The sequence below is a fragment of the Cimex lectularius genome, unplaced genomic scaffold (genome assembly GCF_000648675.2).
Source record: "Cimex lectularius strain Harlan isolate CLEC.00 unplaced genomic scaffold, Clec_2.1 scaffold187, whole genome shotgun sequence".
NCBI classification, from domain to species: domain Eukaryota; kingdom Metazoa; phylum Arthropoda; class Insecta; order Hemiptera; family Cimicidae; genus Cimex; species Cimex lectularius.
The window spans coordinates 394,764-408,048 of record NW_019392726.1 but is presented as its reverse complement, the minus strand read 5'-3'; the positions used below and the strand labels follow the sequence as shown (position 1 = coordinate 408,048).

General features: G+C 34.0%; 1 protein-coding gene and 1 non-coding gene across 2 annotated transcripts in view; both read right to left on the bottom strand.

The window, feature by feature from the left end:
• The window catches only part of LOC106669850 (RYamide receptor), a 165,004-nt gene that overhangs the window by 66,087 nt on the left and 85,632 nt on the right, over positions 1-13,285 (bottom strand). The window lies entirely within an intron of this gene.
• On the bottom strand, positions 6,817-6,889 carry Trnae-uuc. Its single transcript has one exon. It is a non-coding gene; the product is annotated as a tRNA-Glu (tRNA).

Sequence of the window (13,285 nt, the reverse complement as noted above, 5' to 3'; positions counted from 1 at the left end):
AATTAATTACGTATGAAAGCTGGTTGATCGCACAACAAACATAAATACTAATTATTCAGAAATCGTGAGATAGGGTCTGGTGTGATGTAGGTTTCAGAAAAAGATTTTCTTTATCGTGCCAACGTTTCGACCTTTATTGAGATCATCTTCAGGGCCTGGGATTTACAAACATAGTTTACATTTAACAAATACATGTAGCATGTGGAAAAAGTGAATTTTTTTTAAAATTCAATCAAAGTATTTCTACTCACTCAATCCCAGGCCCTGAAGATGATCTCAATAAAGATCGAAACGTTGGCACGATAAAGAAAATGTTTTCCTGAAACTTACATCACACCAGACCGCATCTCACCATTTCTGAATAATCATCGACTAACGGTCACTAATCACCACACATCGGGCACGATTTTGATTTTGAAAACATTGACGTGTTGAATAAAGAATCTTCAGACGTGAGAAGAAAAACCGCGCAGATTTTGTACATTAACGTGGACAAGAACTCTTGTAATGTGAAGAATGATTTTCAAAAAATTAGTCCAGCTTATTCGAGTTTGTTACAATTTGTCTAATTTGTACAATTTGTACAATCTTATAGCTTAGGTAATGTTTTGGTTAGAGATTTCGATTGTGTATGTATAAGTTACCATTCCTGTTTTTCTGTAATATCACTTTACTACAAATTTTAAAAACAGCCAATATAGTAAGTAGTTACCTGTGCCATAAATTTGTAATTGCTTGTTTTTATAAAATAACTGTTAATTGTTGTTAATTTGTTTGAAAATATAGGCCCTGATGATGACCTTTAAGCCCGGGTCGAAAGCTCGGCAAAGTTGGAATTTTGTTTTTATTCTACCCGTTGACTATAAAACTGATCATACAACAAATTATCACAAATAAAAGGGTTTTAACCGGTTTATAATTTGCTAGATAACTCAGCAGAACAGATTAACTAAAGATAATTCTATATATGAAATAAATTTATATTTAAATTTTTGTTTTAATTTTTTATTTACTGCCTATTCTATTATAGGAATGAATCACGTTTGGGCTTTATAATAAAATTTAAAAAGAGTAGCAAGTATTTTTTAAAATTAAATTCTCATATGTAGTTATAAAGCAAATGTGGTTTGAAAATTGTTCTGGCTGAATGGGCAAAAAAATTTATAAATCCCTTTGTAGATAAACCGCAGACAGTAAAATCCAATCTGATTGAATTGTCTGTTCAAAAGTAGAAAAAAGCTCGTTCAATTTTTCTCCCGAATAAAAACGGGGGAAAAGAAACCGGCGCAGATCCTCAGACGTTTCTCAACGTGTATCTCTCGGTTTTTCTCTTATCTTCGTGGATAAAACAATTTTCAGAGAAGAGGAAAAATTAATGAAATCTTAGGGCGGACTTTGAGTCCGGCAAAGTTCCAAATAAGCCCTAAAACGTGTTTATGGGAATCGAGTTAGTCCGAAGCTTCTTTGCTACTCCGCCCCTAGTTTAAAAAAACCACCCTAATATAATAATCACAAACACCATAAATGTTTACACTCCGACAGACATGAACCAGTAATTAAAACAAAAAAGAGAGACTACCCTCAAAATATCATTAAATACGTTAAAACCCTAGAAATTTGTTTTTTATTACATTTATGTACATTTTTAAATAATGAAAATAGAAATAGATTTCGAGGTTTTTATAGCATCTTTTTTAAGAATGTTATTGCATGTTTCAAGGTTTTTATTGCAGGTTTTGAGATTGTTATTACAGGTTTTTACAGGTTTCGAGGTTTTTATTGCACGTTTTGAACTTTAGAAGAATTGATTCCACGTTTCTGCACATTACAAAATTTTTTGTTACAAGTATCGAGGATTTTATTGCACGTTTTGCACTTTCGAGGTTTTTATTGCACGTTATGCCCATTTAAATATGGGCACTTTTGCATTTTTTTTATTGCACTTTTGAGGTTTTTATTGTACTTTTCTGTTTAGAAATTTTTTGCACATTCCAAAATTTTTTGTTCAAAATATCATTAAATACGTTAAAACCCTAGAAATTTGTCTTTTTATTACATTTATGTACATTTTTAAATAATGAAAATAGAAATAGATTTCGAGGTATTTATAGCATCTTTTTTAAGAACTTTATTGCATGTTTCAAGGTTTTTATTGCAGATTTTGAGATTGTTATTACAGGTTTTTACAAGTTGCGAGGTTTTCATTGCACGTTTTGAACTTCAGAAGAATTGATTCCACGTTTCTGCACATTACAAAATTTTTTGTTACAAGTATCGAGGATTTTATTGCACGTTTTGCACTTTCGAGATTTTTATTCCACGTTTCTGTACATTTCAATGTTTTTATTGTACGTTTCGCGGTTTCTATCGTATGCTTTAAGGTTTATATTGCACGTTATGCCCATTCAAATATATTTATTGCACTTTTGATGTTTTTATTGTACTTTTATATTTAGAGATTTTTATTGCATGTTTCGAGGTTTTTACTGCGCATTTTGCACTTTAGAAGATTTGATTCCAACTTTCTTCACATTCCAAGATTTTTTGTTACACGTATCGAAGATTTTATTGCACGTTTTGCGCTTTCGAGATTTTTATCCCACGTTTCTGTAAATTTCAGTGTTTTTATTGTATGTTTCGCGGTTTTTATCGAATGTTTTAAGGTTTTTATTGCAAGTTATGCCCATTTAAATATATTTATGGCACTTTTGATGTTTTTATTGTACTTTTATGTTTAGAAATTTTTATTACATTTTTCGAGGTTTTTACTGCACATTTTGCACTTTAGAGGATTTGATTCCGTTTCTGCACATTCCAAGATTTTTTGTTACACGTATCGAAGATTTTTTTGCACGTTTTGCGCTTTCGAGGTTTTTATTTCAGATTTATGCCCATTTGGACATATTTATTGGACGTTTCGAGGTTTTTATTAAAGTTTTGTATTTTCGAGGTTTTTTGGCAAATTGGGCACATTTTGATGTTTTCAGACCGAGAAATTCGGACTTTAGTCATACACGAAGAACTTTTTACCAAGAAGTTCATCAGGAATCGTGCGTTTAAAATCGGATGAAAAAAAACTTTGGGTGTTTGAGTATAAAGATGCTTTTTTTCGTCTGTTTTTGTCGATGAACCATCGTTTGGAGTAGTGTTCTGTTGTAAGTTGGCTGTAGTGAAATTTTTATTAACTGACTCAATCTGACCAAATTCTGTGCGATATTTAAGTAATTAGTAGTTTAGTAGTAGTTAATATGAGAGAATGAAATAGTTCTTTTTTTTTGTCTTTCCACGATTTCTGCAAGACAATGCTGAAAAGATAACCAAAAACGGACTATTGGATTACATCAACTAATTCAAAGATAAAATAATAAACATTATAGTTGACAGCCTTGAAGCTTGAAATTAATAAAATAATTATTTAACCAACTTTGGTCTTTAATTTTTCAAAATACTCTGAATAGTATCATATCCTTTTTACAAGAGATTTGTCATTATTTATTGTATATTTAACTTAATTGTTATTTACAACAGATAATTGATTACAATTGTGTTCTTTTGATGATTTTTATTTTGCGAAAAATCGCTGGATCACTAAACTCATAAATATAAAAATTATGTCAAAATCCTGATTGATGAACAAAATTATTATTTGTTATAAAATTATTTGTTTTACGTTTCAACCGAGATTTATTTTAAGGCACAGAGGGAGAATTTCTTAAACAAATGAATACAGAACTTCGGTTTTCAGCGAAATTCGGTTTTCAATATAGGTACTCTCTTTGACTTTGACATGTCACGCTTTGGCGAAGTCCTGAAAGACATAACTTTATATCAAATGTGTCGTAAACGATGAAAAAGTCACTTGTCCAAAATGTTTCTATTGAACATATGTAAAATTTTCAAGTTGAAATGAACAACTTTTCGATTTTCGTCATCGTACTTCGGTTGAGGCATTCATAATGGAAAAGAATAAATTTATTGATTAACATGATACTTTTTAATTCGGCTTATTTGTTAAATTTTTTTCTGTAGTTATTACTATTATTATTTTTAGACCGTGGGATGACTAGATCACATACGCTAGGCGATAAGCTTTTCAGCTCGCTGTATATTGTTCTTATCAAATATACAATTTATTTTATCTAATTAGAAAGAAACAGGCTAAAAATAGCCCGAATCGTTTACAATTTATTTTCAGAGAGTGTAAAAAAATTAACTAGGAATGACCAAATTAAAGTCATATTTGTATAATTATTTGATTAACCTACAAGGGAGAAAGTTTTTTTTAAAATAAATTTCCTTCCGGCATTCCGTCTTTTTCAACATAACCTTTGACATATACGTTCATTTCAAATATAAATCAATGGCGTAAAACCTGAAAAGAAGTACACCTCGACGACAAAATTGACGTGGAAGAGGATGATAGAAATTCCACTAGGGTAGAAACATTTCCCAACCCCGTGATAGCACTTTCATCTTTAAAGATTATGACTATATTGCATTAGTTTCTTAGAGTAGACACCTTTTCGTATATAAAAATCGGCACGAATTATTTTGGCGGTGGGAAAGCTGGATTAAGTATAAATATGATGAACCTTATCATGAACTTCAAATTTACTAGTTTTTGTAGTCCGCTTGATTAATTAATATATTTCAATTCATTAAGGTTTTTAGTTGAGATAAAAAAGTCAATGGCACGAGCGGGATTCGAACCCACGATCTTCGGCTTGATACGGCGCTGCTCTACCACTTGAGCTATCGTGACCGCGATCCACTCGGACACTAACATCCCATCTCAACCCCACCTTTTGAATTTTCCCTCCTTTTTGCCATTTTTTAAATGTCAGCCGAAGATCGTGGGTTCGAATCCCGCTCGTGACACTGACTTTTTTATCTCAACTAAAAACCTTAATTAATTGAAACTTATCATGAACGAAGTTCACAGAGATCCACTTAGGGATTTGCGAACCTTCTGATAGTAAAAAGCCAAACTGCTCAACTGGCCTTAATTTTTGAGTATTAAAAAAATAATTTTGCTAATCTACCCCTTAAAATATGTGTCATTTTTCTATTTTATTGTTTTTAACTGTATTTACAACAAAAAGATTATTTTTTAAAGGACCAAATTTTTTGTCTGTATGTTTTTTTTTCGCTAAAGGCTTATTTAAACTTTTATTGTAAAGTATTTAAATACAAAAATTTACAAGCGTGAAATGTGTTGCCATAGGGAAATGATGTTGTGCCACATTGCTTGCGTTCTTGTTCATAATTGATTTATTGGCGGGTGCGGTGACTGCTCGGGGTTTTTTTTACCGTGTCAATTTACTTTAACAACCCTTCTTACAGGGAATAAACAATAAAATGTCATAAAAGGCAAAATTCCTAAAGATACTTTTTTTAAAATTTTTTTCTACACCCTGTTAGTTCAACTTCTCTCATCGTGGGAACAATTCAAATTGAAACAGGTGATCGTTATTATTATATGGACGCAAAATTAATTAATATAACTCGGGGTATTCACACGGAATTTCAATGGGTGTTGCAACCAGACGGACCGTTAATTGATATAAGCTCACACAGAAATGTTAATATTGCCCCTCTATCATATTATAATTTATAAAAACAAAAACAATCCGATATTGATCTATGCATTACCGTATAGCAAGTTAAAATTAAGGATAATTAAGCCTTGTTTATGTAATGAAATATTAACATGATAATCAATCGATGTAATACCTAACTGTATAGCTAAATAGTTGTGTGACTAATTAATAATTAATTGTATAAAGATTATTGTATTAACTGTATTAAAAGATTAGAATGAGGATATGTAAATGTCGAAGCAATACAGGTTCCTTCCCTATATGCTCGAGAATCCTTTCCAGAGTAAAGCTCAAGAAATGAAAAATAGCGAAGCCAGTAGCACCTCTAAAAAGCGAAACAGGAGGCACTGAAACTCGCTACCGTCTCCAAAAACTATTTTTATTTATTTCAATGGATACCATGAACTAGAGGACGTCGCTGAGCACTGCAGTTGTACAGCTTATTGCACTTTATTCCTGGTTCCAATTTTTTGGGAGCTCGCAACACGCGTGTGAATTGAGCCCCCGGTGTGCCAGTGTTCTTCCATTTTTGAAGTGGGTCGGGACAAAATTTAGGTTCGCTGCGATCCGATCCCGATCGATGAGTGCCGTGCCAATTTCTCTGCATTGCGGCCACCGGTCCCCTTAGGCGTCTGAAAAAATAGTCCAGAGGCGACGGTGGGGATCGAACCCACGACCGCGGGATCTACTAGCCGAGAGTCGCCTTAACCACTCGACTACCGCGGCCCCCCTAATAAATAAGCATTATTACCCGACTCTAATAAGTACATTCACTCATACAAAACACATATTTTGACGGCTAAAACTCGCTATCGTATCCGAGAACCATTTTTAAATCTTGCGGCATGCCTGCACGCTCTCTGTACGGATCCAAGGCATGACACGCCTCTATTATTTGGGACACAATGAGCAACTTCTCTCTGCATAAGGGAAGCCCGCGGGGATTTGGCCCAAAAGCAGGTGCCCGTGTGTCAACCGCGTATGGCGGAGTTTTTGGGTGGTGTATGTAATAATGGAAATAATTTATAGTAATATTTTAGGTTGCAAATCTTAAAAAAAATCATGTAAAAACAGTGACATAACAAAAATGATTTAAAAGTAAAACAGTCCATTTACTTAGTTTGTGAAACTTATTAAATTCACTAGTTTCGTGGCCCGCTTGACCAATTAATATCTTACAATTAATTAAGGTTTTCAGTTGAGATGAAAAAGTCAATGGCACGAGCGGGATTCGAACCCACGATCTTCGGCTTGAAACGCCGCTACTCTACCACTTGAGCTATCGTGACACTCGACACCAACTTCCCTTCTCAACCGCACCTCTTGAATTTTCTCTCTTTTTTGCCATTTTTTCAAATGTCGTGTAATGTGCCATTTTTATCTCAACTAAAAACCTTAATTAATTGTAATATATTAATTTGTCAAGTGGACCACGAAATTCAAAAGGTGGGGTTGAGGTGGGAAGTTGGTGTCCGAGTGGATCGAGGTCACGATAGATCAAGTGGTAGAGCAGCGGCGTATCAAGCCGAAGATCGTGAGTTCGAATCCCGCTCGTGCCATTGACTTTTTTATCTCAACTAAAAACCTTAATTAATTGTAATATATTAATTAGTCAAGCGGATCACGAAATTAGTGAATTCAATTGATAACCTTAATTAATTGTAAGATTTTTTGAAACGTTTTCAATCGGACAAGATATGAGATTGTAAACTTCCTTTTTAAATATCTTTGCTTCTAATCCTCATCCTTTCATAAAAATAACAAATTGACTAGTAGTTTGGTCGTATCGATCTGCCTAGGCTTTGTCAGGGTTATAAGCAGTTCGAGGAACCGGCACAGACCCAACTATGACTCTCAAGTTTTGTAATGGTTTAAAGAAAGAGTGAATTTGAAATTTAAAAGGTTAATTGAAGTTAAAAAGGGTTTTAGTTTGAAGTGATGAAACATAGCGCAGTCCGGCACTCATCGATCGGGATCGGATCGCAGCGAACCTAAATTTTGTCCCGACCCACTTCAGTCCCTATTAACAAATTAATTCTGTTGTTCTTTTAATTTTTTTTTTAAAGAGATATTATTTCAAAGCATACAAATTTTCAATACGAGAATAAACACAAAATCTAAAACATGAACATTTTTATTATATTTTCTTTCATTAACAGCTCAAAACAGCATGTTTACTATTTCTTCGTTTGATATAAACACTCGGTTTAACAAAGCCGTGTTCCGCGATCCCATCTCATGGTATGAAGTATGCATGTAGCCTAAATCCACCCAAAGGACAGCCATTAGGAGCTTTTCTCACGTTCATGTTAAATAAAAAATTTACCAAAAAGGATATCGAGGTTACATCCATGTCAAATAACCCTTCATTAAGCTCTGACTACTTTGACCGAGGCTGGTAAGCTAAGAACAATAGAATTCTGGCTTTGAGTTACAGGAGTATTACAAGTCAGAGAGGATTAACGTCATACCACCAGAGTATGAGAGGCTTTTCGAACATTTAACATTTAAAACTGTTTAAAATCCTTTTTGATTCGGCCAATTTTATAATATTAACAGGGGATCAGAGTTATAAAATGGACTTAATCAGCTCGGTATTTATCTCATTTATTGCACCTTCTTTAAGTTGGAAAGATTCAATTTTGTCATAGCCTAGTAGGATATTTAATAAGGTATTACAATTAAAATGTTTGTGACAAAGTCGAAAAGTATAAAATGTATTTTTTGGTCGCTAATCCACGATCCTGCGTCCTGATAATCCTCTCCGACCATTTACAGTCCACACCGAACTTCGAGTCTAGTCCTGTTCTCTTCCGATATAGCTAATTAATTGCCAAACTAATTATTTAATTGTGTACAGATTATTTATTAGCAGTATTGAACGATTAAATTGAGGATATGTAAAGGACGAAGTAACATGTTTCAGGTCTGTTTTGGAAGCACAAAAATACCCTTCAAAGAAAAAATAAAGAAATAGTTGAGATAAAAAAGTCAATGGCACGAGCGGGATTCGAACCCACGATCTTCGGCTAGATACGCCGCTGCTCTACCACTTGAGCTATCGTGATCTCGATCCACTCGGACACCAACTTCCCATCTCAACCCCAACTTTTTGAATTTTCCCTCTTTTTTTGCCATTACATCTCAACTAAAAACCTTAATTAATTATAATATATTAATTGGTCAAGTGGACCACGAAATTAGTGAATTTAATGAAAGACAAAATGTTGAACTCAGAATAGTAACTGCCACGGGAAAAAACCTCACGTAGAAATTTAAACAGTTGATCTGTCCGGCAACTTACATCGGTCTTACATCCCAATATCTGGACAAGAGAGTAAAGCAACATATCTACGATTGCAAAAAACCTAAGCAAAATCCTACAGCACTCGCTACCATCTTGAACACCAACACAATTTCGACTTCAAAAATCCAAAAATATTACACACAGAACAAAGCAAACAGAAACGTAATTTCTTAGAAATGATTTATATCAACAGAGATAAACACAGCATCAATTACAGAACAGATACATGTAAACTCAGTCGCAGCTACGCCAATATCATTAATCAAATTCAATACAGATAACATACCTACATCATCACATTACATTCCACACATCAAATATTTTTCACATCGTCTAATTTCCCAACAATTTAACTTTCCTTTTTCTATTTATACCTTTCTATATAATCCTGAAAGGATAATTTGGCCGAACCATTACCAACACATTTTTTCCCTTCGTCGGCTCCTTTCACCTCAAAGAAGCCGACACCTTATACAAAAATGTCTTTTGTATACCGACTTCCTTCCCCACCCCTTCAAAATCCAACGTATATAAACACAAAATAGCAAAATCTCACTGGCACTCTCGACACGACACGCAAGAATGGCACAATTACACAGAAGACAAACACTTTGAGGGAGTAGAAATACTTTGATTGAATATATGAAAAATATATTTTGCATTGTATAAATTCACTTTTCCACATCCTAAATGTATTTGTAAAATGTAAACAATGTTTGTAAATCCCAGGCCCTGAAGATGATCTCAATAAAGATCGAAACGTTGGCACGATAAAGAAAATGTTTTTCTGAAACCTAAATCACACCAGACCGCATCTCACGATTTTGTAAATAAATATCGATTAATTCGACACATTCCTCACGTAGAAATTTCTGGGGAGTTTGCAAACGGTTGATGTTACCAAAAAAGTAGTCTCTGGGCAGTCAGCGAGTTTGGATTTAGTCAGTCCTGATGAGTTAGAAGTACAATTTTGTTTACCACACATAATTATTATTATCAAAACCTTAATTTTCGTAAACTACAAAGCTTGTGGATTTAAAGCTCAAAGTTTTGTCATTTACTTGTCAAAAAGGGAAATATTGGTTTCTTCTAATTTAAATAATTAATAAAATTAATTTACAAAAGAACTGTTTCTATTGCTACTTCAATCATCTTACCAGATCATCAATTTGTCTTTCGAAACCATCATTCCACTACTCATCAACATCACAGGGTTACAGATTTCATTACTTGTCTCGAGAAGAAACTGTTCGCGACTGGAGTGTTTCTAGATTTCTCTTCGACAAAGTATGGCATGAGGGATTATTATACAAATTAAAATTATTTTTACCCAAGGCCTATTATCCGATTATATAATCATGCCTTAAGGAGAGATTTTTCTCAGTAAACCAGGATAGGAGGCATTTTAGATGGAAGATGTGCTTGCAGGTGTGCCACAAGGGTACATACTCGCTCCGCTGTTGTACACAATTTTTACTTCTGATATGCCCACAAATGAAAATGCACTTACCGCACTTACTTATTAAAAAGTCATCCCTCTTCTACACAAGCTTTACTTATGCTACAAAACGATAAAATAAATGAAGTAAAGAAATAATCTTCTCTATCATTGATTATGAGGTAATATAATAAACTGAATTAAAATGTATTTTCAAAATCTGACCAACTACCGAGTATAATGTGTGTAATTTACGGTTTATTAAATTTATTAAAACAGAGAAAAGAAAATTGTCTGACAAATTTTCTTAATGTATGGGCAACGGCTTGCAATGTTTATTTAAAAAAAATAAAAAATTAACAGTTTTAAAATATATAAGTAAGGAAACGTTAACGAAGAGCCGTAAAGTAACAAAGGGAAGATTAATTAAATTCTGCCAACGTAAAGAAGTTGGAAATTGCGATCATGTCGAGGCGTTCATCACAGTTTATTTTTAAATTCTGAAGCCGCCTTTAAAGGAACAAAAAAAATAACACGACAGTTAACTAAGGAAACTTTTGTGACAGACGTTTATTTTAATTTATAAATACTTTTTTTAAAAATAAAATGAAAATACTATACTAATAATTGTCGATTAATGTTTGCAAAATTTGCGTAACGTAAACGAATAAGTTTATATTTCAACTTGGAATATATATAATATATATTTTCTATTTGTCAACTGTTTTGTAATCGATAATGAAATGAACGTAATTTAAAAAGTAAATAATATTTGTTATTAATTTATGTTTGAAAAAATTTTTGTAATTGAATAAACCATTAAAAATTACAAAAAAATTAATCGCCTTATGTTTCATTTTGGTCAAGTATGTTAATGATGTTTTGGATAAAGGGGAGAACAAAAATTCATGAGGCGACGGCGGGACTCGAACCCACGACCTCGAGATCCTACGAGCCTAAAGACCGATTTACACTTCATACAATCTTGCTTTTTAGACCTGCACTCTGTAAAATGGACGTCGTTTATTACACCAATATTATCACATTATCTGCAGGTCGATTATGAAGAGATAAATGTAAAGTTATATTAAAATTGTTATTATTTTTTAATACTTTCTCTAGAAAATTTATATATTTAAGAATAGTAACACTATTTTTCTCTCTTCCAAACTTCCTCACTTTCTCACTATCTCTGTGTTTCCACTTTCTCTCTCTCTCTCTCTCTCTCCCACCTTTTTACACTATCTTTTTTCTCTCTCTTTCTCTCTCACTTTCCACATCTTCTCACTCTCTCTCTCTCTCTCTCTCTCTCTTATTCTCACTCCTACTCGCCGTCTACGTCACTCACTCTCTTTTTCCTTCTCTGCATCACTCTCTCCCTCCCTCTCTCTCTCTCTCTCTCTCTCTCTCTCTCTCTCTTTCTTTCTTTCTTTAGTCCTTCAATCACTCTCTGCTACGAATAAACTGTAGTGTGAGGGAGCTAATTACATTTCCGAGGTTGGGAAAGTTGGTGGGAAGTTGGGCGAATACGGGCGATCAAAAATTGTACTTAGTCGGCTCCAGTGTGAAACCATCCCTAGGGTATGGTGCCATGAACCATCCGGAAATTGCTATCTTTTTGTGGCTGTATTAAATTTTACGATTTTTTGTCCTACGGGTGTCATTGACTACCCAGATTCAACGGCATAGAATAAAATCGTTTTGAAATCTATTTTTCCCTCAGTGGTATAACGTGACCGCATCATCACGGACAAAATTATTAGATATTTAAAAAATAATAAACACCTGAAAGTTAACACGAAAACTGCAAAGGATAAAGTGAAATGAACAAAACGGACACATCAGCGGGGACATAATTGTAACTTCTTTGTCTAAATACAATCATTCGTAAAATTGGACGAGCTTGGAAATCCGGTGAATATTAAGTAAATCGTCTCAAGGGGGGAGAGGAGTTATTTAATGACTGACTTTACTGACGAGAGGTGAGCGAAGTGGTAATTACGAATCTGAAGATCCTGTCGCAGAAGAATTTAATATATATCAAAGGAATATTTTAAACTGTTAATACTAACAATAATAACAATCCATTATATTTAGTGGTATGATTGACCAAATTACTTTTTCAATTAATTTTTTAATGTAAGATGACGACCTTCGGCTAGCTGTCGTAGGTTCGAATCCCACTCGTGCCAATAACTTTTCCATTTCAACCAACAATATTGACTGAAAATAATGGAAGAATCCTATACTGTGATGAAATAATTCTTTGTTTGAAATGAATTTATTATTTTTTGGATTCGTATCGTTCTTGAAAATGAATTGTTAATTTTTGTTCTTAATATTAGTTACGCATATTTATTAACATACGGGAGTTGGGGTCTTCGGGATGAACACCAAGACTGACGGTAAACCTAGGGAAATATGCTACAGTTTTCCAGTGTGAAATCATAACGATTGAACAATGCGCTAGAGAAATAAAAAGGCTAGGAATACATTCCCGGAAGGTAGCCATCTTCTCTGACAGCCATGCAGCACTCAGGGCCCTAGCCTCATGGAGGCCATGATGGAAGTCAGTGACACTAATGACCTGACCGTGGCATGGGTCCCTAGACGTAGGGGCATAGAGGCAACGAAAAAGTTATGTTGGCCAAAGAAGGGGTCAACATGGACTTACTGGGCCCAGAACCCTACTGCGGCTTAGCAGCCTGCCACAAAAGAGGATACATCTTAAAATGGATCGTTAATGAGTCTAAAACCTGGTGGAATACTACAGGTATGATTTACGCGAAGAGATTCATAGAAGAACCATCTGAAAAACTTACAAAAGAACTAATGGAAGGCAACTGCAACCTAACCAGGATTCTGGTTGGACTCCTGACAGTGCACTGCCACTTAAGAAAGCCGGACAGGAGTACCGACAGAAGAAACCTTGTGAAGATA